The following is a 21,547-nucleotide window of genomic DNA, read 5'->3' as shown; positions in this document are numbered from 1 at the left end:
AAAAGACGAGTGGTTAAAAGGGCGATTCGCGCGAGAGCTCGATTAACGCAATAATTGCTGGAAGCCCAGCGCGTAATAATTCATTACCGGCTCGTAAATTTGTCAGCGCGTACGAATTTATTGTTCGCTATATAAGCTGGCTCCGAATTCAATACATTTAAATCGAGCGTAATCAATGAGTCTTTGAATGAAGCGAGATGCGGGGCCGGGCGCCGCGCAATTAATTTGAGAATAATATAACAGGATGCGTTATCTCTTCATCTGGATTATTAGACGTACGCGATGTTTATAGTTGTTTCTAAAAATCGTACCATAACGAAATAAAGCAGGCTAATCCGCCAGCGTCCGGGCTAATTTCGCCGGCTGCACACCGATCGACACCGGCACGGAGCTGAAGACACACATCCTGTGTCTATGTAGAAGCGCCGAGAGTCAAAGGCGCGCATGAGAGGTCGCGGGTCTTGATCACACATCAATCTGACTCGGCCGATCTCTTCCGCTTGTTGTGCGCCTTCATCTTCGTCTTCTTCTTCTTCTTCTATTCTACTGCTGCTGCTACTGCTTCTTCTCCCATTACCAATTAACGTTAATTAGGCTCAGCCAGTCGAAAGCCTGTAAATCCTCGGCACGTTCTCGCGCGTGATGCTCTTTCTCTCTCGTGTAGGAGCTAGTGTGTATTACAGCCTGGGAAAAATCGCGCGAACGCGAGCAAGAAAATGATGACTGTATTCGCGCGCCAGCCCTGCGCTGTATTTTTCGCCTCTGCGCGGTAGTTAATTGGACGGAGTTCATCATCGTGATTTTATACCTTCGACGATTGAATAATAAGAACTTTCGGCTTATCTTCACGGATCATAATATAACGCACTCGGCGCAGTCTGTCGTTGTGCGTTACGCAGTAGATGGAAAAAATATATGCGCATGAGAAAACGGGAGCGGCAACCCCCCAGATCCTTACAATGTTCCCAAGCCGAGGGGTCCATCCGCAGGCGGTCACCCTCGAATATAACGCGCTACAAATAAAAATAAAAGATTCATAAAGCCGCAATAAATATCTCTCCCGATTCCGTAAATCTGTGTATTATATACACGCCGCGTATAGACTATACGTATACGCGCATCCTCCGCAAAGACGCGACATGTGCGTTGCGCACAATGTGCACTTGTTAGTCGGCCAACTGTCGCGCGCCTGTTCATGATTGATCATCGGCGCGTTGCATTGTACATCCCGGGAAAAGCGAAAGCAAGTTGTTAGATACAGGACAAAGGGACGGCTGGATTTTGGAAATGAGCTTGCGGCGTCGCACAGTCATCGCTGGTGATATGGGTGTGTGCCGAACACGTGTCGATGCTGGGGTGTGTGGATGTTCTGAATAGGAGCGTTTACCCGATGACAGTGGGAAAACTCGCGCGGAAAACAGCCGGTGTGTGAATGGGTTCGCGAGAGCCATTTTTCGGACGAATGATTGCGTATTGTGCGACTGCGTTACGCGATGGATCGTGGTTTAACATTTTTCTGGTGAATAGTTTTAAGTATTGAAATCGGAACGCGTATCCGCGTGAACTAAGCGTGTAACGAGTACACACAACTGCAATCAAGACTGATACGGAACGGCGGCTCGTCTTACCAACTTGGAAATCGCAAGTTCCTTGGCGCATAATCGCTGCGGAGCTGCACGCGTTTCAGAACTTTGATTTTCCACGAGCACTGCTCGCAATATCCCTGCAACTCTGCTCACATTTAGACGCTGAATGTGTAATTAGATTATTATGCATAAAGCGACGTGAACTTGTACGCGCTCATACTGTGTGTATGAGGCCGTCTTATCGCAAAGCATAAAGTTTTAATGAATGTAACCGAGACATTCTGCGAACAAGAATTTGTAATGTTTGAATCGATTATTTGAATTGCAAGAAACTTGGTAAATGGTACGCTATAATCTATGGCAAAGCAGTTAATTCGCGGTATCGTCTGCACAGACAGTTTTGCCCAGATTCGGTCCAGAAAAATTCGCATCTGCTAAGAGATTCTGCGCAGAATCTTTTTCCAATTCCCGGTTAATTATGGTGATTATTTATAGACTTCAAGCACCCTTGAAACTTGGAAAGTGAACGTTTACTATAGTCGATCCCGTAGACACTTGAGAAGCAAGTGCCTAAAATCCGACAAATTTTCTGCTTGCTGGGCAGAATATATCCTAGATTCTGCGCAGAAACTCCTTCCACGGGCAAATGGACTCGGACAGTACTCGGACAGGTTCTGCAGAATATTCTGACAAAGGTAGGAGGACGCTAATGTGGGGATAAAAAAATCAGCATGATTCAGTTCGATTTAATTAATATTTAAATTTATTATATTCGATACATCACTATCTGTACAAAGTTTATATGATACGCATGCACTTCATAACACTTGAGGGATTTAAGTCATCAACTTTTATCGCAATAAATCATGCTATATAACAGAATAAATTAATAGATATTGTTTATATCAGCATTACAATCGTGCAAAATGTCTAACAAAACCAAACCCAATTTTAAGTGAAATTTTATTATTTTAAAATAATTTATGTAAAATATATATTTATACTCATTAGAACACGCATTGTGGCTTGCCAAGTACGCAAATATACAATTTCACATTGTGCTTGGCATCAGTGATTAAAATTTTGGCCATATTTTGAGTTCAGTTTATTTAAAAAAAAACATTTTGCACTATTGTCATGCGTATGTAAAAAATATTTATGAAGATTACTATCATTAAACCTTTTTCTTTAATAATTTGTCATCTTACATACATAAACGAGAATTATTTATTTATCGACTTAGATTTCTGAAATTAAAGCATTATGTATTTACATAATATGTCAGTGTTTATCCTACATTACATTATCTAAAGACTTATTCTATAAATTAGCGGTATATACATAGTTCTTAAATTAAAAGTCTAGTTTTCGTCGTTCATTTCGAGGAGCTAGACTTTCTGGTTCTTCAATCGCGAATGAAGTACATGCGTATCATATAAATTATGTATAGTTAGTTAGGTATTGAATATAATAAATTAAATTAATAATTAAATCGAACTTAATCACGCTAATTTTTTTTAACCTCGCGTTAGCGTCCTCCTACCTTTGTCAGAATTTTTAGCCGTTTCTGCGCAGGCCTTCTCGGTAGCCGACAGACCCAAATTTTTCTGAGCCTACCCTGGTAGAAGATTAAAGCTATTGTTTGAGCTCAAAATCATTTCTCGATTCGAAAGATGCTCATTATTGCTAGCGGGTTTCAACACTTTCTCAAATTCTGGGAAAATCGTCCAGACGATAAATAGCCGGGAAACGGAAGCACGTCTCGTCATAAGTATATTTTTACAACGCAATATTGTAATGCTATTATGATCAGGACTTAACGGTTATGATAGTTCTAAAACCTATGGGCGTTAAGCCGACGCTTATCTAGGTAATCAAAATTGTCCGTCGCTGCAGGGGTCCTGAGTTCGGCGCCAATGTCATTATTCCCCTCCACCTCTCGGGTCACATACCTGACGCTTGGTCAAGGCTCCCCCCTATAGGACGGACTAAAATAACCTTTTGAGACAAACACGTATTTCGCGTTTTTCGTACCTATTAAGCGGGTGTATAGTAACTTTTTTCAGACTGGCGGGAACGAAATAAAATTTTAGCGGGCGTGTTTCGTTATTTTTGCCCGGCAGGCGTTTTTCATTTTATACTGCTCAGCGGTTTTTTTTTGCCCTGCAAGAGTTTCCTTTTTCTTTGCCCGCAAAGAGGGCTAAAATTGAAATTTCGTACATTTTTCCAAAAATTTATTAGTTTCTCAGAAAATATAACAAACTTTTAAATCAATAATTTTTCTTGCGCATTTGCGGGAATAAAGTTACTTTATTCTTGCAAATGTAGGACTAATAATAACGAAGGCAGAAAATCTGGTAAATTTTCTACCAGAGTGCTGAATCTGAGCAAAACTATCTGGACAGACGTTACTGCAAAGAACTTCGCAGTCAGAAATTATGACGTATTTTGCACCAGGGCCTATTAAATAGTAACGTAAGATGTACACTAATAAATTATTCAAAAATTAATGCTTCAAAAGAAATTTTGTTGGCTAAGAAAATAAAAAACATATGTTCTTTACTTATTACGATTTGAGAAATGTTCGTCATTTCGAGAAAAGATCCGTGTTATTGACACTAAACCAGTCATATTGTCACTCTACCCATCAAAAATTACATCTCCAGTATAATGACACTCCCTCCCTTACGACCCCTAATGAGACCTCGCCCATCCTATAATGGGTATAAGTACGGCTGTTCGACGCGGCTGTAATCAGTTGACGTTTGGATCTCGTTGGAGCATTACCAATAAACACCTCCAAAATGACCTCCAAAACTAGCGTTGAATCGACTAGCCCAATCTCAAGATTGGCTACCAATGTGCAAAGTAAGATGCATATTAAAACCCCGTCGCCAACAAACAGTCGCGTACAACGAAAAGTTAAAAGGCGGCTTAACCAGATCTGCAATCAAATGTCAGAGATGAAACTATCATCACCACCGCAGCCGCAGCAGCAACAGGAACAACAGCAGCAGCAGCAGGAACAACAGCAACATAACATGGACCACGAAGAATTGGAACGGTTCTGTCAAGCAAGTACTGTTAAAAAGGGCTCGAAACGCGCGATTGAAGAACCAGAAAGTCTAGCTCCTCGAAATGTACGACGAAAACTAGACTTTTAATTTAGGAACTATGTATATACCGATAATTTATAGAATAAGTCTTTAGATAATGTAATGTAGGATAAACACTGACAAATTATGTAAATACATAATGCTTCAATTTCAGAAATCTAAGTCGATAAATAAATAAATCTCGTTTATGTACGTAAGATGACAAATTATTTTAAAAAAACCTGCAATAATGTTAATCTTAGTAAATATTGTTTACATTGACATGAGAAATGTGCAAAATTTTTGTTTTAAATAAACCGAATCCAACATATTGTTTTTGAAACATTCAATGTTGCTTGTCGGTAAAATGAAAATTTTTCATTTCGCTTGGCATCAGTGATTGAAGTCAACCTTACAAATCAGCCAATTAGAATAATCACTAAAAAAGACTATTCCTCTTTTGAGACTTGGTAGTTTAAAACTGATGCTAAGCACAATGTGAAATTTCATGGCATGCGTACTCGACAAGCCACAATGAGTATTTAAATGAGTATATTTTTTGTCAAGTCTTGTTAGGCAAGATATTTTGCACTATTGCAATGCTGATATAAATAATATCTATTAATGCATTTACTTAGAAAGCATGATTTATTTCGATAAAAGTTGATGACTTGATTCGCTGAAGTGTCATGTAGTACATGGCGTATCATATAAATTATGTATAGTTAGTTAGGTATTGAATATAATAAATTAAATTAATAATTAAATCGAACTTAATCACGCTAATTTTTTTTAACCTCGCGTTAGCGTCCTCCTACCTTTGTCAGAATTTTTAGCCGTTTCTGCGCAGGCCTTCTCGGTAGCCGACAGACCCATATTTTCTGAGCCTACCCTGGTAGAAGATTAAAGCTATTGTTTGAGCTCAAAATCATTTCTCGATTCGAAAGATGCTCATTATTGCTAGCGGGTTTCAACACTTCCCAAATTCTGGGAAAATCGTCCAGACGATAAATAGCCGGGAAAACGGAAGCACGTCTCGTCATAAGTATATTTTTACAACGCAATATTGTAATGCTTTTATGGTCAGGACTTAACGGTTATGATAGTTCTAAAACCTATGGGCGTTAAGCCGACGCTTATCTAGGTAATCAAAATTGTCCGTCGCTGCAGGGGTCCTGAGTTCGGCGCCAATGTCATTATTCCCCTCCACCTCTCGGGTCACATACCTGACGCTTGGTCAAGGCTCCCCCCTATAGGACGGACTAAAATAACCTTTTGAGACAAACACGTATTTCGCGTTTTTCGTACCTATTAAGCGGGTGTATAGTAACTTTTTTCAGACTGGCGGGAACGAAATAAAATTTTAGCGGGCGTGTTTCGTTATTTTTGCCCGGCAGGCGTTTTTCATTTTATACTGCTCAGCGGTTTTTTTTTGCCCTGCAAGAGTTTCCTTTTTCTTTGCCCGCAAAGAGGGCTAAAATTGAAATTTCGTACATTTTTCCAAAAATTTATTAGTTTCTCAGAAAATATAACAAACTTTTAAATCAATAATTTTTCTCGCGCATTTGCGGGAATAAAGTTACTTTATTCTTGCAAATGTAGGACTAATAATAACGAAGGCAGAAAATCTGGTAAATTTTCTACCAGAGTGCTGAATCTGAGCAAAACTATCTGGACAGACGTTACTGCAAAGAACTTCGCAGTCAGAAATTATGACGTATTTTGCACCAGGGCCTATTAAATGTTAAAAGTTAAATTAAATATTAAAAGTAACGTAAGATGTACACTAATAAATTATTCAAAAATTAATGCTTCAAAAGAAATTTTGTTGGCTAAGAAAATAAAAAACATATGTTCTTTACTTATTACGATTGGAGAAATGTTCGTCATTTCGAGAAAAGATCCGTGTTATTGACACTAAACCAGTCATATTGTCACTCTACCCATCAAAAATTACATCTCCAGTATAATGACACTCCCTCCCTTACGACCCCTAATGAGACCTCGCCCATCCTATAATGGGTATAAGTACGGCTGTTCGACGCGGCTGTAATCAGTTGACGTTTGGATATCGTTGGAGCATTACCAATAAACACCTCCAAAATGACCTCCAAAACTAGCGTTGCATCGACTAGCCCAATCTCAAGATTGGCAACCAATGTGCAAAGTAAGATGCATATTAAAACCCCGTCGCCAACAAACAGTCGCGTACAACGAAAAGTTAAAAGGCGGCTTAACCAGATCTGCAATCAAATGTCAGAGATGAAACTATCATCACCACCGCAGCCGCAGCAGCAACAGAAACAACAGCAGCAGCAGCAGGAACAACAGCAACATAACATGGACCACGAAGAATTGGAACGGTTCTGTCAAGCAAGTACTGTTAAAAAGGGCTCGAAACGCGCGATTGAAGAACCAGAAAGTCTAGCTCCTCGAAATGTACGACGAAAACTAGACTTTTAATTTAGGAACTATGTATATACCGATAATTTATAGAATAAGTCTTTAGATAATGTAATGTAGGATAAACACTGACAAATTATGTAAATACATAATGCTTCAATTTCAGAAATCTAAGTCGGTAATAAATAAATCTCGTTTATGTACGTAAGATGACAAATTATTTTAAAAAAACCTGCAATAATGTTAATCTAGTAAATATTGTTTACATTGACATGAGAAATGTGCAAAATTTTTGTTTTAAATAAACCGCATCCAACATATTGTTTTTGAAACATTCAATGTTGCTTATCGGTAAAATGAAAATTTTTCATTTCGCTTGGCATCAGTGATTGAAGTCAACCTTACAAATCAGCCAATTAGAATAATTCACTAAAAAAGACTATTCCTCTTTTGAGACTTGGTAGTTTAAAACTGATGCTAAGCACAATGTGAAATTTCATGGCATGCGTACTCGACAAGCCACAATGAGTATTTAAATGAGTATATTTTTTGTCAAGTCTTGTTAGGCAAGATATTTTGCACTATTGCAATGCTGATATAAATAATATCTATTAATGCATTTACTTAGAAAGCATGATTTATTTCGATAAAAGTTGATGACTTGATTCGCTGAAGTGTCATGTAGTACATGGCGTATCATATAAATTATGTATAGTTAGTTAGGTATTGAATATAATAAATTAAATTAATAATTAAATCGAACTTAATCACGCTAATTTTTTTTAACCTCGCGTTAGCGTCCTCCTACCTTTGTCAGAATTTTTAGCCGTTTCTGCGCAGGCCTTCTCGGTAGCCGACAGACCCATATTTTCTGAGCCTACCCTGGTAGAAGATTAAAGCTATTGTTTGAGCTCAAAATCATTTCTCGATTCGAAAGATGCTCATTATTGCTAGCGGGTTTCAACACTTCCCAAATTCTGGGAAAATCGTCCAGACGATAAATAGCCGGGAAAACGGAAGCACGTCTCGTCATAAGTATATTTTTACAACGCAATATTGTAATGCTTTTATGGTCAGGACTTAACGGTTATGATAGTTCTAAAACCTATGGGCGTTAAGCCGACGCTTATCTAGGTAATCAAAATTGTCCGTCGCTGCAGGGGTCCTGAGTTCGGCGCCAATGTCATTATTCCCCTCCACCTCTCGGGTCACATACCTGACGCTTGGTCAAGGCTCCCCCCTATAGGACGGACTAAAATAACCTTTTGAGACAAACACGTATTTCGCGTTTTTCGTACCTATTAAGCGGGTGTATAGTAACTTTTTTCAGACTGGCGGGAACGAAATAAAATTTTAGCGGGCGTGTTTCGTTATTTTTGCCCGGCAGGCGTTTTTCATTTTATACTGCTCAGCGGTTTTTTTTTGCCCTGCAAGAGTTTCCTTTTTCTTTGCCCGCAAAGAGGGCTAAAATTGAAATTTCGTACATTTTTCCAAAAATTTATTAGTTTCTCAGAAAATATAACAAACTTTTAAATCAATAATTTTTCTCGCGCATTTGCGGGAATAAAGTTACTTTATTCTTGCAAATGTAGGACTAATAATAACGAAGGCAGAAAATCTGGTAAATTTTCTACCAGAGTGCTGAATCTGAGCAAAACTATCTGGACAGACGTTACTGCAAAGAACTTCGCAGTCAGAAATTATGACGTATTTTGCACCAGGGCCTATTAAATGTTAAAAGTTAAATTAAATATTAAAAGTAACGTAAGATGTACACTAATAAATTATTCAAAAATTAATGCTTCAAAAGAAATTTTGTTGGCTAAGAAAATAAAAAACATATGTTCTTTACTTATTACGATTGGAGAAATGTTCGTCATTTCGAGAAAAGATCCGTGTTATTGACACTAAACCAGTCATATTGTCACTCTACCCATCAAAAATTACATCTCCAGTATAATGACACTCCCTCCCTTACGACCCCTAATGAGACCTCGCCCATCCTATAATGGGTATAAGTACGGCTGTTCGACGCGGCTGTAATCAGTTGACGTTTGGATATCGTTGGAGCATTACCAATAAACACCTCCAAAATGACCTCCAAAACTAGCGTTGCATCGACTAGCCCAATCTCAAGATTGGCAACCAATGTGCAAAGTAAGATGCATATTAAAACCCCGTCGCCAACAAACAGTCGCGTACAACGAAAAGTTAAAAGGCGGCTTAACCAGATCTGCAATCAAATGTCAGAGATGAAACTATCATCACCACCGCAGCCGCAGCAGCAACAGAAACAACAGCAGCAGCAGCAGGAACAACAGCAACATAACATGGACCACGAAGAATTGGAACGGTTCTGTCAAGCAAGTACTGTTAAAAAGGGCTCGAAACGCGCGATTGAAGAACCAGAAAGTCTAGCTCCTCGAAATGTACGACGAAAACTAGACTTTTAATTTAGGAACTATGTATATACCGATAATTTATAGAATAAGTCTTTAGATAATGTAATGTAGGATAAACACTGACAAATTATGTAAATACATAATGCTTCAATTTCAGAAATCTAAGTCGGTAATAAATAAATCTCGTTTATGTACGTAAGATGACAAATTATTTTAAAAAAACCTGCAATAATGTTAATCTAGTAAATATTGTTTACATTGACATGAGAAATGTGCAAAATTTTTGTTTTAAATAAACCGCATCCAACATATTGTTTTTGAAACATTCAATGTTGCTTATCGGTAAAATGAAAATTTTTCATTTCGCTTGGCATCAGTGATTGAAGTCAACCTTACAAATCAGCCAATTAGAATAATTCACTAAAAAAGACTATTCCTCTTTTGAGACTTGGTAGTTTAAAACTGATGCTAAGCACAATGTGAAATTTCATGGCATGCGTACTCGACAAGCCACAATGAGTATTTAAATGAGTATATTTTTTGTCAAGTCTTGTTAGGCAAGATATTTTGCACTATTGCAATGCTGATATAAATAATATCTATTAATGCATTTACTTAGAAAGCATGATTTATTTCGATAAAAGTTGATGACTTGATTCGCTGAAGTGTCATGTAGTACATGGCGTATCATATAAATTATGTATAGTTAGTTAGGTATTGAATATAATAAATTAAATTAATAATTAAATCGAACTTAATCACGCTAATTTTTTTTAACCTCGCGTTAGCGTCCTCCTACCTTTGTCAGAATTTTTAGCCGTTTCTGCGCAGGCCTTCTCGGTAGCCGACAGACCCATATTTTCTGAGCCTACCCTGGTAGAAGATTAAAGCTATTGTTTGAGCTCAAAATCATTTCTCGATTCGAAAGATGCTCATTATTGCTAGCGGGTTTCAACACTTCCCAAATTCTGGGAAAATCGTCCAGACGATAAATAGCCGGGAAAACGGAAGCACGTCTCGTCATAAGTATATTTTTACAACGCAATATTGTAATGCTTTTATGGTCAGGACTTAACGGTTATGATAGTTCTAAAACCTATGGGCGTTAAGCCGACGCTTATCTAGGTAATCAAAATTGTCCGTCGCTGCAGGGGTCCTGAGTTCGGCGCCAATGTCATTATTCCCCTCCACCTCTCGGGTCACATACCTGACGCTTGGTCAAGGCTCCCCCCTATAGGACGGACTAAAATAACCTTTTGAGACAAACACGTATTTCGCGTTTTTCGTACCTATTAAGCGGGTGTATAGTAACTTTTTTCAGACTGGCGGGAACGAAATAAAATTTTAGCGGGCGTGTTTCGTTATTTTTGCCCGGCAGGCGTTTTTCATTTTATACTGCTCAGCGGTTTTTTTTTGCCCTGCAAGAGTTTCCTTTTTCTTTGCCCGCAAAGAGGGCTAAAATTGAAATTTCGTACATTTTTCCAAAAATTTATTAGTTTCTCAGAAAATATAACAAACTTTTAAATCAATAATTTTTCTTGCGCATTTGCGGGAATAAAGTTACTTTATTCTTGCAAATGTAGGACTAATAATAACCAAGGCAGAAAATCTGGTAAATTTTCTACCAGAGTGCTGAATCTGAGCAAAACTATCTGGACAGACGTTACTGCAAAGAACTTCGCAGTCAGAAATTATGACGTATTTTGCACCAGGGCCTATTAAATAGTAACGTAAGATATACACTAATAAATTATTCAAAAATTAATGCTTCAAAAGAAATTTTGTTGGCTAAGAAAATAAAAAACATATGTTCTTTACTTATTACGATTTGAGAAATGTTCGTCATTTCGAGAAAAGATCCGTGTTATTGACACTAAACCAGTCATATTGTCACTCTACCCATCAAAAATTACATCTCCAGTATAATGACACTCCCTCCCTTACGACCCCTAATGAGACCTCGCCCATCCTATAATGGGTATAAGTACGGCTGTTCGACGCGGCTGTAATCAGTTGACGTTTGGATCTCGTTGGAGCATTACCAATAAACACCTCCAAAATGACCTCCAAAACTAGCGTTGAATCGACTAGCCCAATCTCAAGATTGGCTACCAATGTGCAAAGTAAGATGCATATTAAAACCCCGTCGCCAACAAACAGTCGCGTACAACGAAAAGTTAAAAGGCGGCTTAACCAGATCTGCAATCAAATGTCAGAGATGAAACTATCATCACCACCGCAGCCGCAGCAGCAACAGGAACAACAGCAGCAGCAGCAGGAACAACAGCAACATAACATGGACCACGAAGAATTGGAACGGTTCTGTCAAGCAAGTACTGTTAAAAAGGGCTCGAAACGCGCGATTGAAGAACCAGAAAGTCTAGCTCCTCGAAATGTACGACGAAAACTAGACTTTTAATTTAGGAACTATGTATATACCGATAATTTATAGAATAAGTCTTTAGATAATGTAATGTAGGATAAACACTGACAAATTATGTAAATACATAATGCTTCAATTTCAGAAATCTAAGTCGATAAATAAATAAATCTCGTTTATGTACGTAAGATGACAAATTAATTTAAAAAAACCTGCAATAATGTTAATCTAGTAAATATTGTTTACATTGACATGAGAAATGTGCAAAATTTTTGTTTTAAATAAACCGCATCCAACATATTGTTTTTGAAACATTCAATGTTGCTTATCGGTAAAATGAAAATTTTTCATTTCGCTTGGCATCAGTGATTGAAGTCAACCTTGCAAATCAGCCAATTAGAATAATTCACTAAAAAAGACTATTTCTCTTTTGAGACTTGGTAGTTTAAAACTGATGCTAAGCACAATGTGAAATTTCATGGCATGCGTACTCGACAAGCCACAATGAGTATTTAAATGAGTATATTTTTTGTCAAGTCTTGTTAGGCAAGATATTTTGCACTATTGCAATGCTGATATAAATAATATCTATTAATGCATTTACTTAGAAAGCATGATTTATTTCGATAAAAGTTGATGACTTGATTCGCTGAAGTGTCATGTAGTACATGGCGTATCATATAAATTATGTATAGTTAGTTAGGTATTGAATATAATAAATTAAATTAATAATTAAATCGAACTTAATCACGCTAATTTTTTTTAACCTCGCGTTAGCGTCCTCCTACCTTTGTCAGAATTTTTAGCCGTTTCTGCGCAGGCCTTCTCGGTAGCCGACAGACCCAAATTTTTCTGAGCCTACCCTGGTAGAAGATTAAAGCTATTGTTTGAGCTCAAAATCATTTCTTGATTCGAAAGATGCTCATTATTGCTAGCGGGTTTCAACACTTCCCAAATTCTGGGAAAATCGTCCAGACGATAAATAGCCGGGAAAACGGAAGCACGTCTCGTCATAAGTATATTTTTACAACGCAATATTGTAATGCTTTTATGGTCAGGACTTAACGGTTATGATAGTTCTAAAACCTATGGGCGTTAAGCCGACGCTTATCTAGGTAATCAAAATTGTCCGTCGCTGCAGGGGTCCTGAGTTCGGCGCCAATGTCATTATTCCCCTCCACCTCTCGGGTCACATACCTGCCGCTTGGTCAAGGCTCCCCCCTATAGGACGGACTAAAATAACCTTTTGAGACAAACACGTATTTCGTGTTATTCGTACTTATTATGCGGGAGTAAGGTAACTTTTTTTCGGACTGGCGGGCATGAAATAAAATTTGAATCTATAGTTAGTTAAGTATTGAATATAATAAATTAAATTAATAATTAAATCGAACTTAATCATGCTTATTTTTGTTAACCTCACATTTGCGTCCTCCTACCTTCGCCAGAATATTTTGCAGATTCGGCCGAGTGCCGCTTGAGTCCGTCTGCCCGTGGGAGGAGTTTCCACGCAGTATCTAGTACGTATTCTACCCACCTAGCAGAAAAAATGACGGATTCTAGGCACTCGCTTTTAAAGTGTTTACGGGAACGACTATAATAAACGTAAATCCGAAGCACAAAAACTTTAGTTTCCAAGTTTCAAGGGTGCTAGAAACCTATAAATAATCACAATAATCCACCGGGAATTCGAAAAAAGACTGAAACTCTTTCATCTCACTGCGCGAGTCTGGAATCCCCTTATTATACGCAAACATAATTATTATTTATATAAATTTTAGAAAACCCACATGATGCAGCTCAATCGTCGGTGCCGTTTACGAGAGAGAGAGAGAGAGAGAGAGAGAGAGAGAGAGAGAGAGAGAGAGAATGAAGCTTCGTAGTGGCATCCGCATCCATCCCACAGGTTCACGCACACGCGCGCGCGTCTGTCGGGCAATTTCGCGTCGCTTTAGAATCGGCGCGGACAGGCACTTGTTAGGCGCTGCGGCTGATTTATTCGCGGCTCTGGTGACGATTCAACTGAAGGCTAATCGAACCGGCCATTTTCGACGATATTCATTCGCGCGATGAAACGTGAGCTGCTGCTGCTGCTGCCACTTTGATGAGAAATTTTTATCATCTCCGCTTTACACCTTGTTCTTCTAATTGGGTTCACGGAACGTTTTAAAATTGCGGACAATGCAGCGATGATGTTATCGAGATAAAGTGGAACAGCTTATAGAAAAGAATTGCCGGCCTGAGAGCGCTGTAAAATACACGTGATTACTCTGACCTGGCATTTAAAACGAAATAACGCTCTCTGCTCGGCTACTGGGAAACGCTTTACGGCCCGGCTGTTAGGCGCAGAAAGAGAAAGAAAAATGAAAAAATTCCACGCGCCGTACTCTCGTTTTCCAATAACGCGTCCCGATAATCAGCATAACTCATGCGCGTATGCTGACTGGCACAAAACCGTCGAAGATCCCCGCTAAAAAATCGCTGCGCACACCTACGTGTGCGCGTGGTGGATCGCGGGCAGCGAGCACCGCCCAGTGTGCACCTATTCTATCAGCGTAATTGAGAAATGCCACTCTCTATGTAAATGCGAGCCGGCGTATGAGCATTATATTGCCACCGAATGAGCATCGCGGCCTCCTGCAGCAGAGCGGCTCTCGGCTGTGAAAATAAGCGCGCCGGTCTGTGTGTGAGTATATAGGTATAGCGAGCGATCGGAGCGAGCGGCGGCTGAGCCGGTTACACACTCTCGCCGGCCGGCCCTAGCAACGCTATTGATTTCCTCTCCGGCTTGCGCGCCGGCAAACGGAAGTATCTCTTGCGGATTCTCCGGCCTCTTACGCGTCCTGGCTCCTGCTCTGCTGTATACTCTCGCGCTTTATAAGCTCTGCCTTGGGCGGAAGGAGGATATCGCAAAGGGATGCGACGATGACGCGACGCTTCAAGGAGAAGTGCCCGATTGAAACTGCGAGCTGATCCCGCCGAGTGCTCGACTGCTTGCGAATATCGGCGGGTTGCATTTTAATACTGTAACGAAGCGGCACAAAGGCCGTATCCGACGACGCGTTTTTCATTCAGTGCGCGTTATCGCGCCTAAACCCTCGACGCTGCACCGCGGAGCACCCGTATTATACCACATCTGCTTTAACTCCGGCGCCGAGGGCTTCTCCGCAAGGGAGACGAGAAAATTAAGAAGGACGCGCCCGCTGGTATGTATATATAATATATACATGGATTAGCGCATGCACTTTCTCAGGCCTGATGAGAAAAGAAACTCCGCGGCGCTGCGCCGGAAGGAAACAAATGGCGGGGATAAGCAGCGGAATTAAACTTTCGGCGGGCGCGCAGCAGCGACACGAAAAAGCTCTTCCCGCCGAAACGAGATGAGCCGTGCTGGCTTAGCCTCTTCGCTTTTCTCTTTGGTAAATATATATAGTAGTTCATGCAAATACACGCGTGGGCGATTACAGCATCTCTCTACAATCTCCTATCGAGGCGTGACGGAGATAGGTGCCGCCGAATCGTCGGCGCATCTCACGCATTCGCGCGAATCTCTCCGCAAAAGTGCGCATATGAATCTTATCCGCAGTTCTATCTCTGGACTTAGACTCAAGATCATCGAATCTCGGTCATGCGTACGGGCGCACTATCAAGGCATACGTGCGACGCGACTCGTTGGAAGAAAGTTTCAGGCGCTGAAACGTCGAGGTCGTTGTATCGGTGCAAACCAGCAGTTGCTCCCGATGCAGCGATGCCAAAACAAAAGTCGAGCGTACGATATAGCATATGCACCATTGCGAAATTCGCGCGACTCGCGTCGTACGTGGCTTTCGGACTACTGCTTATCGAGACGCTCTCTGAGTCATGTACGAATCGTCTACTCTCTCTCTCTCTCTCTCTCTCTCTCTCTCTCTCTCTCTCTCTCTCTCTCTCTCTCTCTCCGTATCGAAAACGCATGTTTTAGGTGTATTGCATGTGTTTGTATCTGTGCGTTTTTTTTAAATTTAGACTAAACAGTCTCCTTCGCGAAAATAAACAGCGCCGATAGTACTATATACCTCTTCCCAAAGCAGGCGTACGATATACGTATGCGGCGAATGAAAACGTCTTCGTTTCTCGAAGAGATAAGCGAAACTGGGGCTACATTTCACACATTTAGACTGTGAAATTGGCCGAGGACTGGGGCGATAACAATAATAAGAAGCGACAGCGGATTATAAAGTGAGGCAAATATAAAATGAATTTGCTACACGCGCGCAGTGAGGAAGCGCGAAGGAGAGATAAGACGGCAAAGGATGCGAGAGCTCTGTATAAATCCGCGATTTTACGAGCAGACGAGAGGACAGTGGCTATATACATATACGGTACATACGAAACTCGACATTTGTTCGTATCTCTCGTGCTTTATATTATATGCGCGCGCGATCGGATATTCGCCGCCGCAATTTCACGGGACGTCGCGGAAAAAGGCTTTGTGCGTCAACGCCGCCGCGTGTACTTGAATATTTTCTCGAGGATTTCCCGCCGCTCCCGCGATTTATTTGTATTAGGGCATCGAATATGCGGAAATTCCTTATCCTCTGGCCATTTTTGTCGCGAATATACGTATATCAATCGGTGAGTCACTAACACATCGAAATTACATAACAAACGTGACATTACGATCAAAGCGTCTCCGATAAAAGGTGTAAACGAAATGTCCAATCCAATACAAGTGACTCACGAGGCATTTTTGAACTCCTTGTCTCGGCTAGCGCTCGATCGAGAGTCACGACTCAATACCGTTGCACCGATTGAAAAAAAGAAATGCATAAATAAATCGCTCGGGGATTCCGTCGTATTACTCACGAGTTTCCGATATCGCACCCATTATTGCATACACGCTCGCTCTTGAGTACGTACAACAGACGTCACCGAACTCAATGCCAAAGTGGCATCGATTGCTTTTCCCGCATTCCCTCACTGTAGCGAGACAAATTCGTGACAGCGGACGGCCAGCTCGCCGAAGGACGAGTGCGATCGGTGCGTATGAAAAAAGTTATTTGAAACCCGATAATTGCAGCCAAGGAAGAATAAAGCGCAGAAGAGGTGTTCGATTTTCGGAGCTTTGACGCATCGGCAAACGATTAATTATGCGCGTCGTCGGCATTCTCGTTATTCAACGCTTTTTCCTCGACGGTAAGTTATACGTCATACCGAGTGTAACGAGAATCTACAGCGGAGAGCCTCTCAAGGATCGCTCGACGCGCGGGAAAGTCGCAAGGCCGTTCGTCGACCGATCGAGAACGATCTCGAGCTAGCATACGCCGCGCGAGAAACCAGTCACTGGTTATAAACATCTCCCGTGGCGATGATTACCCTCGCCCACGAGTCGATCTTGCATAATTTTTCGAGACCATTGCGCCGAGGCGACGAGCTGAGATAAGCAGCTGTATCGTCTTCGGCAGTTTTGGGTTCGAGCATGCTCCGGGATACCGGGCTATAAAAATTTACCGTTGCGCGGGTGTCGTCTTTTTTCGCGAATCCCGCTGTTTCGGTTACGTAAACAGATTTTTATCCATGTTTATAAACAGAGGAAAGGGCGTGCAGTTATTTTCTTCGCGGCTCCGAAATCGAGTTGCGCAATACGAGCTGACAATTATACATAGTCGGGCTATTGATAACGGCAGATTTATCTTGTCGGGAGAAAAAAATTCATGTATTACAGGAAATCATTAAGGCGACGCGTCGTAGTAGCTGGAAAATAAGTTATTTGATACGATTCTGCAGCCTGTTTTTTGGGTTTATAATATCGGCCTTCCGCGATCGGCGTGTACGAGGGAGAAAAAAAAGAATTGTAATGTATTCAAATGCCGACGTTAGTGGATTTACATTTTTTTCTTGATTACGCTAATATATTTCTTTTACGGCGAGCGATCCGGCCGCTGCACGGCAGTTATCGTCTTCTAAATGCCACTTTACGCGCCTCTTATTATACGTAATACATAATAAGCTATGCTAATCGGCTCGCGCGGAGGCTGAGGTTATTCCAGCGCGATTTCCGAAAAAGCGCGTGTTTTTCATCCGAAAAAACAACTTAACTTTTCCATCCTAGCGCCGTACATCAACATCATCGCGAACACCGACTCTACTGGCATAATTTCCCCATCAGGCTAATATAACGCGGCATCGGTTTACACGACAAAATCAATCTCGCGCAGTCGTGCATCGCTCGGTATAAGTCCGTGAGCGTCGGAAGCGACTGTCCCATATCTCGGGGCGAACGGTACCTGCCGAAAAAAAAGCTACGAATCCGAGGGTCCAAAATCGAGATCGTTCCTCGCGTCTGCCGGCCGTTATAATCCCGCGCTGCACGATTCATCAGCTGCCGCTCGCAATGAAGAGTATGAGCTTAGCCGCGCCGGGTCGAGAGAAAGCCGGCAGCGAGATCGAAAGTGAATTTTCTTTCTCTCTCGCGCTCCTTTCCCCGCGATGATTCTTTCGAGACAGAGCGAGAGAGACAGCTGGGGGATCCAGGTCAAGTTCAATAGCTGTGTACGGCTGTGGGTCGTAATATACACGTGCACTCCCACATAGAGAGAGAGCGAGAGCTCCATTTCGCACGATGTGTATCCTCGCGGCGGCTCATGAATGACTTATGCAACAAGCCGCGGCGCGAGCGGATGATGTCAGTGTCAATGGCACCGGCGGCGCTCGTGAGAGAGCAGTTGCGTCGCCTCGGTTCGCTGAATCGAATTCTCCGCTCTCCCGCACTCGGCGCCTTATTCCGAACGCCGCCTTCGCCTGCACGCATAGCTGCGATCTGGCTCGCTGGTCGTAATCGTCGATTCGACGGCGGGTAATGATCGCGGAGAGATGCTTATCTGGCTCCTGAAAAAGCTCGACAAACAGACACACGCGCGGCCACTGATTGACACGTCTAACGGGTACGGCCCGACGATCCCGATCTGTGTGCTGGCGAACAGCCGTTCAACATGTGATTTCACGATCAACCTGTTATCGAAACTCCCGGCCGTAAATATGTAAATTGTAAATCATCCGCGTAGATTTTCTCCGAGACTCGCACACACTGGACTTTGCGTGAAAAAAATAGAAAAAAAATAACGTCGAGAGGAATTACTGCGGCAGCAGCATCCCCCCGTCCGCAAAAAATCCGAGCGATCGCAAAAAAAAGGACGCGACAGAAAGGGATCCTCTGCGCGCATTCCCGAGACGCCGTCAAAGGCAGCCCGTCGAAAATCGGCAAACCGCCTGCGAATTTCCTCGAACTGTGCCAGCTGAAAAAAAAGATAGAAAACGGCGAGCGAGTTTCCCCGTTATGCCATTCGATGTAGAGGGTGTACGCACGCGTGTGTGCGGACGCGCGAGCGAAACCCGTTCTCTCTCTCTCTCTCTCTCTCTCTCTCTCTCTCTCCTTGGAATATGGTATCGATTCGGGGGGCCCAGCATCGCCGCGCGTTATATGCGCGTGTGTGAGTCACCCCGCAGGAGATGCGCTGGGCAAAAAGGAACGCGAGAGCTCTTCGAGTGGGACGATGACTGCGCGCTGCTCTCCGCGCGCGTTTTCGGCGCAAAAACTTCGGAGGAAGTGTGATTGACGGCCGAGATGGGAGATTCTGGGACAGGCTTCGACCACGTAGATATCGAGACCTGAGTAATGGCGAATAAATCATCGCCCGTATTATATTTATTACGTGACGCAATCCATAGAAATCCTCTCGAGCGAAGGTGCAATTAGCCGAGTAGAAAATGCCGAGTACGGCGAGACGCCGATTTTTCGAACGCACCAAGTTCGAGGAAAAGCTTTCGTCACGCGTTACGGGTCCTCGAGAGATGAGAATCTGGACGATACGTAGGCACATCGGTAAAACCCGGCGAGTTTTTCGCGCGAATCTTTCACTTTCTGTATAAGCGTACGGGCAACGGTTCGGGCGAATTAACCTTGCGGATTACGCCTGTGTTTTCCGAGCTCTGCGCGCACGCGATTAATATTTATTCGAAATACCATGCGTTTCTTCCATGCGCGCAAGCATTCGGACGCTGCGGAAAGTCATTACGGCTTGGCGCGCAATAATTCAGCGATTCATCGATATCGTTACGAGCGTCCCGCGCGTTGAAAGCCGCGCGCGATTCATACGTTTGGCAAAAAAAGTTATTGTTTCCGTACACACGCGGGCGTATAATTGGTTTTTTGCGAACCGCAGCACAGCCTACTGGACCGGATTGATTTTAACAGCCGCGCACAATAAAACCAGCCAATCGCCAGTGGGAATGAATAAGCCCGCGGCGCATCGATACAAATGCAAAATCGCGGAACCATAGTCCCGAAACAATATAAAAGCGGCGGCGGCCGCCGAAAAGGGAGCAAAGGGGGCAGAAAAAAAGCAGCGGCTGCAGCATCCCGGAGCCATTCCCACAGGTCCCCGGCGAGGCGATCGTCCGATCGGACGGACGGAGAACGAAGGGAGCAGGAGAGAGAGAGAGAGAGAGAGAGAGAGAGAGAGAGAGAGAGAGAGAGAGGAGAGAAGTCGGCTGCAGCAGCGCAGCGGACGATGCATCATAGCCGAGGCCCGACTCGGCAATGCTCGCGCGTAGCAGCACCGACTAGACACTTACACACACGGTGCAGGCAGGGGGGAGTCGCGCGAGCGCATGCGCAGCCAGCGAATCCTTTTTCCTCGTCCGTGCGCAGCATCTCTTTCTCTCTCTGCCGGCGGCGTCGCGACGGCGGGCGTCGCGCGAATCCCCCCTCCTCGCGCCTCCGCGCGCACAGGACGAAGGATGGGCAGGCAAGAGAAGAGAGAAGAGAAGGAGAGGAGGAGAGCCTAGCCGCGGGGGCATCAGCAGCAGCACACACACACACACTCCTCGCTCTTCTCTCCTCGTCTCTCCCCCGCCGAGCGGCTACGGCGGCTACGGCGGCCGGCGGTAGAGGGGCCGCGCGGCGCGCGCAGACCGAGCGCAAGGTATTTAAGGTACCGTGGCCCGGCGGCGCACGAGTAGTTGACTTGTATGCGGCGCTCCGGCGTGAGAAAAGCCTGGACAGACAGAGAGAGAGAGAGAGAGAGAAAGAGAGACGCGCCGTGAAACACTGACTGTGTGTGTTGCACACACACGCACGCACGACGAACAACGAACCACGTCGAGCAAGCACCTTTTTCGAAAAAAAGCCCGAGGTGCGCGACGGATGCACATCGCCTACTGTGAATTTACGCGAGAAGCCGAAACCGAGTAGTGCCGGCCGGGACGAGAGATTCTGTGCGCGACGCAACTCACTGCACCTGCTGCTGCTGCTGCTGCTGCTGCTGCGATCCATCGCACCTCGCTCGATCGACACAGAGAGAGAAAGCACAACACCGCGCGAGATCGAGCGAGAGGACGGATCCGGAGACGCGCAGAGTTGAGTGATAAGAGAGACGGTTGTTTTTGCCCCCGCGTTCAACCCGAGAAGCACTCCACGAGTTGACACTGCGAGGGAGAGAGATTTCACTTCCACGGAAAAGCTCTGCTGAGAAAAAGGTAAGGCTCGATCATAAGACTGTGTGACACGATGTGAAGAATTTCGGACGGTTATTCCAAGTGTTTTGTGCCCACGACTGACGAAGGACTGACGGTGCGATATTATCCAGAGTGCGCAAGTTGTCACGGGGGGTAGTATACTGTACTCGATTCTACCTTTCAGAA

The 21,547-nt window shown here is 43.1% G+C and overlaps 1 protein-coding gene and 1 long non-coding RNA gene across 5 annotated transcripts in view; one reads left to right on the top strand and one right to left on the bottom strand.

Moving 5' to 3' along the window:
* LOC103316629 overlaps positions 1–21,547 on the bottom strand; it is a 76,923-nt gene that overhangs the window by 33,634 nt on the left and 21,742 nt on the right. Inside the window, exon 3 of one of the 2 annotated variants that reach the window (XR_001728872.3) lies at positions 13,272–13,403. The exons of the other annotated variant lie outside the window; for it this stretch is intronic. This is a non-coding gene — a long non-coding RNA (uncharacterized LOC103316629). Of the gene's footprint in view, positions 1–13,271; positions 13,404–21,547 lie in introns of those variants that run through there. 2 annotated transcript variants of the gene reach the window in all.
* The window catches only part of LOC100116940 (microtubule-associated protein futsch), a 33,664-nt gene continuing 32,977 nt past the window's right edge, over positions 20,861–21,547 (top strand). The window contains exon 1 of one of the 3 annotated variants that reach the window (XM_008211045.4): positions 20,861–21,382. The gene's annotated coding sequence lies outside the window, so the exon portion shown is untranslated. The remainder of the gene's footprint in view (positions 21,383–21,547) is intronic. The other 2 variants (XM_016982754.3, XM_008211054.3) reach the window with 2 other exon arrangements.

Source organism: Nasonia vitripennis, chromosome 2 (assembly GCF_009193385.2).
Source record: "Nasonia vitripennis strain AsymCx chromosome 2, Nvit_psr_1.1, whole genome shotgun sequence".
In the NCBI taxonomy this organism is placed as follows: domain Eukaryota; kingdom Metazoa; phylum Arthropoda; class Insecta; order Hymenoptera; family Pteromalidae; genus Nasonia; species Nasonia vitripennis.
This window is presented reverse-complemented; position numbering and strand designations above follow the sequence as displayed.